Below are 13,459 nucleotides of genomic sequence, written 5' to 3' on the forward strand. Positions count from 1 at the left end.
TTCTTGCTTCTCCTGTAACGCAGATGTTAAATCAGGATGTAAATGATCCAGACATGTTTTGAGACAGTGTCTCATATATAACTCTGCTAGACTACAAACTGTACTGGAGCATGGTGTCACATGTTGTTGCAGAAGGAAATTTGCAAGTCTACGAGTCCTTTCTAATGAGTCTTTGGTAGTCTAAACCATACTCTCAACTTGGCCATTTGATGATGGATGGAAAGGTGAAATCTTGATATGACGAATCAGATTAATTGTTATAAAGGTTTTGAATTATGATGCAGTAAATTGTGTACCATTTTCTTACATAATTGTAACAGGCAGCCCATGTGTAGCAAAAAGACTCCTTAAGAGAATTTCTAACCATTTTGAAAAGGAGTCAACAACTTAAAAAAAATAAGACACCTGTTCTTGAAGAGGGCCAGCAAACTCTATATGTAAATGTGACCAAGGTGTCCTGGTTACTTACAATGGATGTAATGCGGCTCTAGGTGGAGAATGATGAGTGGATTGACATGGTACACAGATTTTTTTTACCCATTTCCCAATCACTTTATCCATTTTAGACCACCAAACATAACTTCTAGCTATAGCTTTCATACACATTATTTAGGGGGGCCCTCATGGAGAGTATTCAGTGCTTGAGCTTGTGCTGCATTAGGAATAACCACTCTGTTTCCCCATAATAGACAACCTTTATAAGCAGATAGTTCATGTTGGCATACTACAAATGGTTTGAACTTTTCTTTAACTTTTAATTTTGGCCATCCCGTCCAAACCTAGTTGAGCACACGGGCCAGCAAGAGATCCTTGGCAGTCATTTGAGCATTGTTACTGGCTTGTTAAGGAGGATTTGGAATTGATTCCAACATGAGAACCTCAAATATAGGAGGGACAAGGAATTCTGGAGAAGGTGTGGACAACCAACGTAAAGCATCAGCATTGGTTATAGTCTTCCCAGGACATTACCAGAACACAAAATCATAGCTATTTAACATCAAGAACCACCAAAGCATGCATGGGAAAATAATTTGAGGAGTAGTAGTATTGCTAGTAAACAGAGCCAGTAGAGTCTTATGATCTGTTATAATGGGGAACTTCTGCCCATACAAATAGTCATGAAACTTTTTTACTCCTGACTCGATAGCTAAAGCCTCCTTGTCAATTTGGGCATAATTTCTCTCTGTAGAAGAGTCATTAAGTAAAGTGCAATAAGAGCCTCACTACCATGCATGCAGTTCTTGTTTATTTGTTTGAACTGGAGATCTATGGATAGCGTCAACCTTGAAATTAATTAATTAATGTATTAATTAATTGGATTAATGTATTGTGCATTAATTCTGTAACCTAGAAAATCTATGCTGGTAACGCCAGAAACACACTCTACTTTTTTTAATTTTAGACCAGCATCCAAAAAACACTTTCAGTCATGCAGCTAATGACTGTATGCAATCTGCTCCAACAAGGGCATAATCAAAATAGGGTACCACCCATGGAAGTCCTGATAGGAGGTTCTTAATTAATTTCTGAAATATATCTGGAGCATTACAAACTCCAAACTGCAAATGATTTGCTCGAAAAGCTCTTGTTTGTGCATCAGCAGCCTCTACATCCATAAGTAACTGTTGATATGCTTGCGCAATATCCAATTTGACAAAAATCTTTCCTCTTGCTACAGTAGTAAGAATTTGATTGTACATTTATAGTCAGCACAAATCTTAACATGCCCATCTTGCTTAATAACTGGAACTATTGGTGTGTTACAGCTTCAATTATGCATTGACGTGCAATCTCAGCATCTATTGTTGGTCTGGGAGCAATACAACTTCATGAGGCTTCTTATGACTTAGGGGTACATTATGATATAATACAAAAGAAACAGGAGGGACTTTATAAATGTCAAACCCTCTTCAAAAACTGTACTAAAGTTTTTAACCACATTCTGTAAAGTATCTGTGGATACACAATGCACTACAGTTAATGGAATAACTAGGGGTTCAAACCACTGTCTGCCGAGCAAACTTGTTCTTTTGTCCTTTAGTAATTATTAAACAAAAATTTCCACTGAATTTAACATACTTTACTGGAGTAAAACTAGCACCCATGACTTCCACAACCTGTTTGTTATAGTCTACCAGTTGAATATCACATGGTACTATTGGAGGACTACTCTGAGGCTATACTGTGGTAAAATTCTCTTCTAAAATTAAAGAATAATCACAGCGTGAATCTACTTTCATTTTGCAAGGAACATCTTGAAGCATAATCTCAGTGTATGTCTTCTGTCCTACAAATGGAGTTTCCTATTTATTTACATAATCATTTAAATAAACACCTGTAGACATTTCACCATCAAAAACGGCATGTGTAGTACCAGCATAGTGTGTTACTTCGGTGTTGTATTCATATTCTTCTGTTGTTTTTTGTTTAAATTTCTTTTCTTTGGATAACTGACTGAATATGACATGTATGCTTGCATTTATGGCAAACTTCATGTGCCATATTAAAAGTTAGATTCTGTTTTGATAGGAGTCTGCGTTGCAATGCTTCATCATGTACCCCAAACACAAGCCTGTCTCTTAGCAAGGATTCTACACTGGCGCCAAAATTGCAATTTTCAGACAGTCTGCGCAGTTCTGCAATGTATTAGGCCGGCCCTAAAATCACAGTGCACTTTTGAGGCGTCGATAGAAGCCGGTAGCCATTTATAGACATATTTATATGATACAATCATATTCTTATAGGTTCACAGTACATAGGTTGTATTAAGTAGCCTGATATCCGTTAGTTATTGTGAAACAGGTATAGCTAAATCTAATCTACAAAATTACCAGTACCTGAAAACCTAATATCCTCACTACTATTGCAAACAAAGGGGTTAATTGCATTGGGGCATTTGGGGTGCATGGCTGTTTAGGGGACATGATTGAGATTTGAGAATGAGTTTAAGTGTTTTGGATCATGGTGATTAAGGGGCGAATTGTTTTTAAGGAGCTATTGCACTGGGGGTCTCAAGTTTAATGGCTCTGTTTAAGTGCACTGCATAGGATTTAGACTTCATTCTTTTATCTAGTGATTTAGCACATATTCTCCAAATGTTAATAGTGGGGGATAAGTCAGCCAGAATCTACACACAGAATATGTAGGTCTGCTCTTATTTTGACTCTCATACATACTTTGTAAATGCGTGCCCCCTCGTGAAAAAAAATTCCCCCCCCATTTTATTCATTCTGGATATATAAGTACAACTCACAGGCTCTCGTGAACAGGAACAATACTCCTTCATGTAATTTTTACTAACTCACAACTACAGGAACTTAATAATAATAATAAGAAGGTATTACATTAAAATATGGAACTTATAACAAACACAGTTTCACAACACTGCCATCTGTTGATCGGCTGCTGTAATACTACACTAATACATAACAGTCTAAGGAGCAACAGGCGGTTATTCTTTATTTAAATGTAAACATAAATAACTTCTGCTTTATTATTACATTACATTTTTTGTAAATCAAAGTAGTACATTATATTTATCAGTTTCGGGATATAGTAAAATAACAAAACAGGGGAGTAGTGGGCTGCTCTTCAGAAAATATGCCCAGGCCTGTTTTTGGTCCCAGTTGGCCCTGGTCAATGCTATTTTGGAAATCCACATTTTCTGAACTTGAAGGGCAACAGAGGGGTCTTTAGTATCTCTAAATGACCATTCAAGATACTGGAAAACAGAAATAACAGTTTAAAATGGCATGGAAGTCAAACTAAAACTTTCATGGTTCAGATAAAGGGGCAAATTTATCAAGCTCCGAATGGAGCTTGATGCCCCGTGTTTCTGGCGAGTCTGCAGTCTCTCCAGAAACAGCAGTTATGAAGCAGCGGTCACAAAGACTGCTGCTCCATATCCTGTCCGCCTGCTCTGAGCAGGCGGACAGACATCGCCGGAAATCAACCCGATCGAGTATGATCGGGTTGATTGACACCCCCCTGCTGGCAGCCTATTGGCCGCGAGTCTGCAGGGGGCGGCTTTGCACCAGCAGCTCACAAGAGCTGCTGGTGCAATGCTGAATATGGTGAGCGTATTGCTCTCCGTATTCAGCGAGGTCTGTCGGACCTGATCCGCACTGTCGGATCAGGTCCGACAGACCTTGATAAATAGAGGAAATTGTAAGAGACTTTTTAATCCATTTTTCTTATAAAATGAACTTTGTTCTTTTTGTATCCTTTGTTAAAAAGCATAGCTAGGTAGCTGCAGGAGCAACAATGCACTATTGTAGCTGGTTATTGGTGGCTACACACTTACACCTCTTGTCATTGACTCACAATATGCTTTAGCTAGCTCCCAGTAGTGCATATAGCTAACTTTGCAGTGGTTAAGCACATAGTTACATGCAATCAGTTGTGCAAAAATAAAATGTTCTAACAAATTACAGCATTTTTTCTTTTTTTTCTTTAATGCCCCTTTTAAGTACTATTGATCAAACAGTCAGTTCACCAAAGTTATCTCAAGTGGGTAGTATAATGTATACACTCCCTGCTAGCGGACGAATCTGCAGGGGGTGGTATTGCATCAGCAGTTCACAAGGACTGCTGGTGCAATGATAAATGCCGGCAGCGTATCCTCTCGGCATTTATAGATGTGCAGCGGACATGATACGCTACATCATATCATGTCTGCTTGCACATTAATAAATTGACCCCCAGAACTAAGAGTTGGTAGTTCATAAATAATTTGTAAAAGTTGTACTTTAAGAAGAAGGTGTTTGGTTAAAGGAATTTATTTCTAATATAGGGCTCGTTTCCACTGCATCAGTAAAAATGGAGTCATAAGCTACCCAAGTTTCCGACAGCTAAAATTAGTTTACGGCTCCATTTCAGTACCAAGTTTCCATTGAAATACTTTGTGCAATGCATGCAGTCGGTCTTTTCGTGCGTGTGTGAGATAACATTGTGTTAATGCTTCCATACAACATCAAACATCTTGCCTTAACAAGTTTATTGCTATAGTAACCCGGCCTTAAATGATAAAAGTTACATTTAGCTTCTGCGCACCTTACCTGTGATCGGCTAGGAAAAGACACAGTTAGTTGCAGTGTTAGGAGTTTTTTCGAGCTAGTTAAAGTGATTTGGTCACCTAATAAAGAATTTAAAGAATTTATTTAAAATTAGGATCAGCCATTTGTTTTTGGTTTTAATGTATTGCTATTTTTTTTTAGATGTAAAACTAAGCGTTGCCCTAGGGATAGGTCTAGTTGGAGATATGTGCTTGATTATTTTTTTATATGAAGTATATATTGAAATATAATTAAGAACCTAACTCCAAACTGCATAGGGCAGCACAAAGTATTACATTTAAAACCAAATATAAAAAGAGAAAAGTTGTCGGGGCCTATGTATCAAGCTCCGTATGGAGCTTGAAGCCCCGTGTTTCTGGCGAGCCTTCTGGCGAGCCAGAAACACCAGTTATGTAGCAGCGGTCTAAAGACCGCTGATCCATAACCTGTCCGCCTGCTCTCAGGAGGCGGATAGATATCTTCGCAATTTAACCCAATCGAGTACGATCGGGTTGATTGACACCCCCTGCTAGCGCCCGATTGTCCGCAAATCTACAGGGGGCGGTGTTGCACCAGCGGTTCACAAGAGTTGCTGGTGCAATGCTGAATGTGGAGAGCGTATTTCTTTCCGCATTCAGCGAGGTATGTCGGACATGATCCGCAATGTCGGATCATGTCCGACAGGCCTTTCATAAATAGGCCCTGTAAAGGCTTCTGAGACAAAAAATTTGTTTTTAACCTTGTGCAAAACCATTTACAGCTCAATGGAAATGAGCCCATAGGTAGCAGGAAATAATGCTTTGGATATGTATAGGATTATCCTGAGAATTAAATATGTCTACCCATCAGACAGAAATATGGGCAAACTGGATGAGTTTTTCTTTTATGTTTGTTCCTTTTATATTATTCTAAAACAGAGCTACTAATCATCATTCAGAGTCTTGGTTAGAAATATCAAGCTTCAGCAAAGACTAATACAGGTATACCTCACTTTACAGCGCTTCACTTTACAGCTCTTTGCTAATACAGCGCTTTGTTGAGCTGAAGTTCAACCTCCAAATATTTGAAACAGTGCTGTAATCTTTGTGAGATTGCGAGAAAAGGGACTGGCACCATTTTGTTATGTGCAGTTCACTCTGTTAACTGCATTGCAGTGCAATCTGTGTCTCAGTGCTATAGTCTGGCAAATTGTACTACAGTAATTGTCACTATTTTACAGGTACAGTATTTATTGAATACTGTGCTGAGCTAGTGTTAAACTCAACTTAATGCTATTGCACCACTAATATATGTTAGTTAAACATGTTTTTAAGTTTTTAAACACACTGGCAAGTGAAAAGATAGCTAAAACTGCCTTGTTTGACTTTAAGGCGGTTTTCACTTTACAGCGGGGCTCTGGTCCCTAACCCGCTGTATGAGCGGGGTATACCTGTATTTCGCCACTTGCTGATTTCTGTAAGTGAGTAACACAGAGCATTGAATAGTTGTGGTTAGCAAGCTTTCTCTGGGATTAAACATCATTGTACCTAGGTGGTAGAACCCAGTTGGACAAATATTATCGCCAATGAATTCTGTAGTGCAGATATGATTGTACATAAAATGAAATCTCCTGTTTGTAGGAGGATTTTTGAACGGCTAGGAAAGGAATTTATTTCTAACTATAACGGCTGGATTATTGAACTGTCTTTTTATATTAAAGGGACATGAAACCCTAACTTTGTCTTTCATGATTCAGATAGAGAATATAATTTTAAACATCTTTCTAATTGACTTCTATTATTTAATCTGTTTCATTCTTGGTATTATTTGTTGAAGGAACAGCAATGCACTACTGGTTTCTAACTGAACACATGGGTGAGCCAATGAAAATCAGTAAATATATGCAGCCACCAATCAGCAGCTAGAACCTAGGTTCTTTGCTGCTCCTGAGCTTGCCTAGATAAATCTTTCAGCAAATTATAACAAGAGAAGGAAGCAAATTAAATAATAGAAGTAAAATGCAAAGTTGTTTAATATTGTATTCTCCATCTGAATCATGAAAGAAAAATTTTGGGTTTCATGTCCCTTTAAGACTATCATAAACTATATTGTTGATATAAGAATAGAACTAATGATATAGTAGCTCACACACAATACGTCTGCAGTGAAAAAAAAAAGATTTGTATCAATTTTTCAGCAAAAAAACCCAAACACAAAATAATTCCAAAACCTGAAATATTTTATATTGGAACAATTCTCCTTTTTGCACTCTGCAACAGCACCTGCCAATACTAGGTATTAAACTATGTATCATTCCTATATGTTTATATTGTAAGTGAAAGGTATAAAGCAATCATTGTCATATATTTGTGGGCTGGAGGGTTAGAAGGATTGCAAAGAAGGAGCCAAATCATTTAAACCTCCGATACCACAGAAAGTAACTAGTACAAATGTAATCTAAATAATTTCTTTAATAATTATATTGCAAAACAACTTCTATGTTTAGAAACATTTCTTCACTTCCACCAAAATCTAATTTAAATGTACTGGTATCAGAGTAGTCCCTAACAGATTTACAAAAAGATTGCTGTTTTTAAATACAGGTAACATATTCCCAAATCTGGAATTCCAAAATACAGAATTATTCTGAAATCCAGACTTTCATTAGTATTTTTTAATAAATAATGATTAAAAATGATATTTTTTCCCTAGCAGTAAGCCAAAAAACCAAACCAAAGACACAGGCCGAGAAACCAAATGATAGTCCTTTCTGATTACAGTAGTGTACTATCTTTCTGAGGGTATTATGTATACAAAGAATTACAAATGATATAAAACTAGCTTTAAGTTGCATATACAAGCTGTATAATAACATGTAAATATTGCCTAAATGACATAACATATTGTTGTTTACACTTAGTCCCATTTTTCAAATGCAAATATACAAATATTCCAAAATCCAAACTATTCTGAAATCCAAACCTTTTCTGGCCCCAACCAATTTGGATAAAAATGGTTGTGTACCTGTATTTTAAACCCTTTAGATACATTGGGGCCTATCTATCAAGCTCCGAATGGAGCTTGATGGCCCGTGTTTCTGGCAAGTCTTCAGACTAAAGTCTAAAGACTGTTGCTCCATAACCCTGTCCGCCTGCTCTGATGAGGCGGACAGGAATCGCCGCAATTCAACCTGATCGAGTACGATCGGGTTGATTGACACCCCCGGCTGGCGGCCGATTGGCCGCGAGTCATCAGGGGGCGGCGTTGCACCAGCAGCTCTTGTGAGCTGCTGGTGCAATGCTGAATACGGAGAGCGTATTGCTCGCCGTATTCAGCGAGGTCTGTCGGACCTGATCCACACTGTAGGATCAGGTCCTCAAGACGTGTGATAAATAGAGGCCATTGACATCTTTCACATAATCTTGCCTTGCAATTTTTCTTTACCACTTATGTTTCGGTTTTACCGATTTATTAAATGCTGCAGAGTATACCGGATCATTAAAATGAAAGAATAATATTCTGCTGCTAGGTCAATGTGTTATGTTTTGCTCCTAAAATAAAGCACACGTTAGCCCTGGTTATTGCAAATTCTAAAGATTCTAAACTTTTATCGAATCCTCTTTTATGAGACCACCAAAAACATTGCTCACTTGTTATATTGGTCTTAGGCTTTTTATGGTACCTGACGCAGGTAATATTTTAAACACAGTATAGAAAGAAGTTACTGACATCTGTTGTATGTCTGATGCATTTCACCCATCTGCTGTTCAAGATAACTGAGATTTTTCACTTTTAAAATAGGGATTTTCCTCAAATGATGCTTGAAAAAAAAACAGTTTCTGAGTAGTAGTGTACCCACCCAAGTGAAACCACACAGCCACTGCTGAAGATTTAATTCTAACATCTGGTTGCATAACAGATAAAATATGTATCTATGATAAACAGGCTGATCTACTGATATATGTCTGAGACATAAATCTACAGTCATCAAAGAAATGTGATGCTAGACTTGTCTGAAATGATTTTTACTTCCGTCTAAAAAAAATATAGCTCAGCTTTATAGCTATTCTATGTATGAGTGTATTTTACAGATGTGTTTCCACAAACATAACAGCAGTTATAATGGCAAGAATAAATATAACAAATAGATCACATTATATGCTATTTGTTATTTCAGAAAGCACATCAGTGCAACTGAATTGCTTATTATTATTTATAGCTGGCATAAACGTGCATTTTTATCACAACTGACCTTTTAAGTGAGATTTGAAGACCGTTGGCTTAATGTGTCATTTTCTTTCTTGCGTTGTGGCATTTCTAGGTGCTATTTTTAATAGAGTCATATTACAGACTCGCAAAAAGCTCATAATGTGACAAAGGAAATATATGAATAGCCATGAGCTACAGCTCTTGCAGTATATTGCCTGAATTATGTCCTCCAACCTTTGTAGGTAGGGAACTGTGATCTTATGTTAAGAATTAGATATGAGAAGTCCCTTTTGCTATGTGAAGACAAAATATTACTTGCTCTTTGAGTCATGTTACTATTAGAATCTTGCAAAATGATATGCTGGGGGAGTGTTGATTAGTTGGAGGCGGCAAATTGTCAAAGGTTAAAAGAATGGTTTAAATTTGGGTCAATGGTACATATAGTTTGAGACCCTTACGGGTGATTAGCCGCGCTTTACAAGTACCCAATACATACATACATACATAGCTGTTTATGCTGCCCTGGGCCAACAATACACTATACAAAACAATTGTAGGTCATAGTAGAGAGTACTGTAAACTGGTATTGTGAAGGCTTTCTATAGGTACCACAAACACGTATAGCTGTAAACTGCTACTCATTATTTACTTTAGTGAGCACACTTAGGGATTACTGTACACTGGAATTGAGAAGGCAAACGAAAGCTGGCACACTTGGGGAATACGATAAAATGATCATGAGAAGGTTTACTGTAGCTGACCGAAACATGATTGCCGAAAGCTAGTACTTAGAACCACACTCACGCACAAACCCGATCGCATATTCTCAAGTGCAAGAACCCGACATGAAAATATTCATATTTCACATTCCAAAGTTCTTCACATACAAGAATATGTTATATTTATTCATAAATACATATTTCTACATATATCTGAAGGTATTTTGGTACAATATATATTTATACCTATATATATATAGATGAATATATATCGGTATAGATATATACAGATATATATATATATATATATATATATATATATATATATATATATACACATACACTTGGAAAAGCAGGATAATTGAGTATGCTACAACAAGTAGTGCTGAACACCACAGCTTCCAGGACATGTGTTAATAGAACAGCCAAGGTTAACACTTGCAGTGCAGTAGACAGGATACAAGATGCAGGCAGGAAATGTAGACACTTGCCAATCAGAATACTTGAGTATACTGCAACAAGGAATGCCGGAACTGGATACCAGCAGTACACAAGCAAGTATATAGCAGAGCAGTCCGGGTCAACACTAGTTGTGTAGCATAGAAAGTAGAAGGAGGCAGGATTGCAGCATAAAGTAAGCAGGCAAGGAAAACCCATGATCAGGTCAAAGGTCAGTACCAAGAATGCAAAAAAGAAAAAAGTGAAGTACCTAGGACAGTCCTTAGAGAATATCAGGAAACCAGCCAGGGTCAGATGCCAGGAAATCAGTGCAAATCAAAGCCACAGTGCCAAGAGGATAATCTAGCAGAGAAGTCACAAACGAAGCACAAATCAGGCACCAGTAAATCTAATAGATCAGCAGACAAGGTTACTGGAACAGAGGCTTAGAAAGAGTAGAACTCCTAATGTCAGGGCACAGGACTCACAGCAAACCTTACTTAAATAGCGTACTGCTGATCACATGATTACCTACAGCTGGCAGGCAGGTGGAGCCAGAGCTGCAGGTAATACATTCCAGAAACCTCATCCTGAGTACAAGCCATCTGGTGGTTAAGAGGTTAGAACCACAGACTGGGAAACAGCAGCAGGAAACCAGGTTCAAGACTGGGCTGGGTCGTGACAGTGTGGATTGTGAACAGACTTTAAATTAGACCCCTTGTGCTCATTGTCACTATATCTCCTTCTTTAGACATCAGACCTTGTTGTCTATTGCCATCTTACTTTAATGCCCACACTATGGGGCATATTTATCAAGCTCCTTATGGCTCACCAGTGTAGCCCTTCCTGTTGAACATTTGCACCTGTATACATTCTGCAGGAGAAGTTGCCTAGGCAACTATTAGACTGGTTGGTCATGTGATCAAGTGAAACTGAAAGAAGAGTGTAAGACACAGGAGGAAGCAGACATGTCAGAGCAGTGAAGGTGTGTGTGAGGCCTGGCTGTGTGAGAGCTGCAGACTTCATCTTGTAAAGTAACAGCATTCCTCTGCTGATTTAGTGTATGCTGCCAGCTGCAGTCTGTCCCTGTTAGAGAGCTGTGGAGAAGAATGCAGACAAAGTAAATGACTGGCAGACCTTGGAGTTTTCTTTCAGCCTGTGCAGAATCCTGTCAGTGGTAAGAAGTATCCTCTCTCCTTGTCATACTGACAGGGCATTCTGTCTATCACATAAACTTATAAACAGCTCTTCCTGTGGATTGCAGTTTCCTATGAGCTGCAACTGTTTAAATGCATGTGGATTACCTTAAAGGGCCCCAACATTTATGTGCACCAACTGGTACCCATCAGCCATTAGGGTGAAGCCTGAGGGTGGGTTCGCAGGTGGTTTGGGAGGGTGCTGGGCCTGGTTAGAGAGAGTCGGTATGTTAGTTAGCCACTGTATTTCTTGCCTTATTTTTATTTACCATAATCCTTTAATACATGTTCATACTGTTTTACTGTTATTACTGTGTGTGTTGTAGTTATTTATTATGTTCCTGTCTGGGAAACCCATTCTTGCCCTGGATGCCCAGTCAGGTGGAGGCACTGCCACAGTCATGTACCCCAACTCCCAGGTAGCGGAGACTCAGGATCAGCCTGCAGAGCACATGGAGGTAGCTGGGGTAAAGACCCACAGGGGTAATTGTGGGCCTAGGCCAAACCCCGTTACATTTGGTGGTACTGCTGAGATAAATTGGGGTACACCCAGTAAGGATCCGTTAATTCCCCGGCCCACACTCCCATTTGTAACAGATTGGGCCCAGCAACAGAAGGTACCATTGCATCATGCAGTGATGATATGCCAGGTACCTCCCTATAGTGAGATAAAACATGTCACCAAGTGCGTAGAGATTATACTGGGAATAGAGATGGCTACCATCAGAGACATCCTGCATGATTCATACGGTCAAACTTACATGTTAGTATATTCCCATGCAGATTTGAAAGGCCGTCATAGGCCTACATGTCTATACCTTCTTGAAACAGCTCCTGAAGGATGTCGCTTAGTGTACGCTCTCCCTGATAAGGAGGAAGGGGTTACACTGCAGCAACCCTCCACTATAGGCCAAAGAGACTTTAATGTATCAAGTTATTCCCAGATTCTGTCCCCTTTGTCAGAGAAACCCCCCAGGAGATTACCGGTTACCCCTGTAGAGACTGGGGCCATCCCCAAACGAAATGTCTACTTTTCCAGTGTGCAAGGGACAACTGCCCTTAAGACCCCAGATCTAGTGGTTCCCTCATCTCCAACATCCCCAAAACCAGGCGATTCCCTATTGAGAACCACAAGTTCAGGAGAGAGTAACATATCTGAAATACTGCAAAAACTCTCAGAAGCCATAGTAACAGCTACCCATACCCACAGTTACCGTAAGCTGAAAGTGTTTTCTGGGAATCAACCTGTTCCTGCCGGGGAGGAGCCCTTTAAGGCCTGGAAGGATAATGCTGTACAATTATTGGAAGAATGGTCTTGTACGGATAACATAAAAAAACAACGGATAATGGAGAGTCTTCGTTTCCCAGCTACAAATATGATAAGGCTGTTTAGGGGAGTGAATGAACAAGCTACCGCACAAGATTACCTGAAAGTTTTGCAGGATGCGTATGGAAAATCTGAGGACTCTGATGATCTATTAATCAAGTTCCTAGCCACTAAACAGAAGGAACATGAGAAAGCTTCAGACTATATCAATCGATTACAATTGTCACTGGGAAAACTGTTTCATAATGGAGCAGTCACTGCATCTGAGTTGGATGCTCGACTATCCAAACAAATTCAGAAGGGAGGCCTTAGCAATGATCCAGTCATGATCATGTTAAGAGTTAAGTTGGATGATCAAGTCTTGTCCTATTCCACACTGATCCGAAAAGCAAAAATACTGGAGAACCAAATGTCCCCATCTCCTCCACAAAAAGGAAATTCTTCTAAAGCTGCAGATAAAGAGGATATGGAACTGTTCATCCTTAAAAAAAAGGTAGCTGAATTAGAATTATTGTCTAAGTCATCGCCAAGAAGAAC

General features: G+C 38.9%; 1 pseudogene; it reads right to left on the reverse strand.

Moving 5' to 3' along the window:
* Window positions 1-465: 465 nt before the first annotated feature.
* The window catches only part of LOC128652490 (uncharacterized), a 35,151-nt pseudogene continuing 22,157 nt past the window's right edge, over window positions 466-13,459 (reverse strand).

Source organism: Bombina bombina, chromosome 3 (assembly GCF_027579735.1).
Source record: "Bombina bombina isolate aBomBom1 chromosome 3, aBomBom1.pri, whole genome shotgun sequence".
Lineage (NCBI taxonomy): Eukaryota > Metazoa > Chordata > Amphibia > Anura > Bombinatoridae > Bombina > Bombina bombina.